Consider the following 772-nt stretch of genomic DNA (forward strand, 5'->3'; position numbering starts at 1 on the left):
CGATTTGACACCTCTGGATTATTTTCTGTGGGGCTACTTGAAAGAACGAGTTTACAAAACAAGATCTGTCAACATTGAAGATTTGAAGCAGCGAATAACTAATGAAATGAATACAATAACTGTCGAAATGTTGAGGAATGTGAGAGACGCATTTCCATTACGACTAGCTCATTGTCAAGCAGAGGAGGGCAGACAATTTGAGCATTTGTTGTAAACGATAAACTGGCATATGTACCAACCGCACAAGTGAGAGGCAAGGGGACTCACTATAATCAAGCACCCTGAAAAGAAAAAAATGATCGTTTTACATAAAATCAGTCCTTTTCAGGGCTACACGATACTAAATCCAACCGAGCAACCTCCACGTAGTGAACATTGGGTAACGCAAATGCCGGTGGTATTAAAAATCTTAAAAATCAAATATTTTTGCGAAAAATAATCGCAGCGCCCTCTATGCATAGTGTTTTAAATTCGTCTCGAAAAGACCTTTCAAACCCCCACTCGACCCCCCTTCCCAATTAAGAATTTATTCCCCCCTCGCGCCCCCCGTACCCCCTTGGGGTTGGGGAGTTGCAACCGCAAAAGATAGATTTTTTGAAAAATCATTTAACGTGTTTCGGCGATTTTCGAAATCTTTATTTTTCCAAAAGATATTAGACCGGTCCGCGACTTAATGAACATCTTGTATATATATACATATATATATATATATATATATATATATATATATATATATATATATATATATATATATATATATATATATATATAT

The sequence above is a fragment of the Odontomachus brunneus genome, unplaced genomic scaffold (genome assembly GCF_010583005.1).
Source record: "Odontomachus brunneus isolate Ranch 3 - 2012 unplaced genomic scaffold, Obru_v1 Obru_scaffold_238, whole genome shotgun sequence".
Taxonomy (NCBI): domain Eukaryota; kingdom Metazoa; phylum Arthropoda; class Insecta; order Hymenoptera; family Formicidae; genus Odontomachus; species Odontomachus brunneus.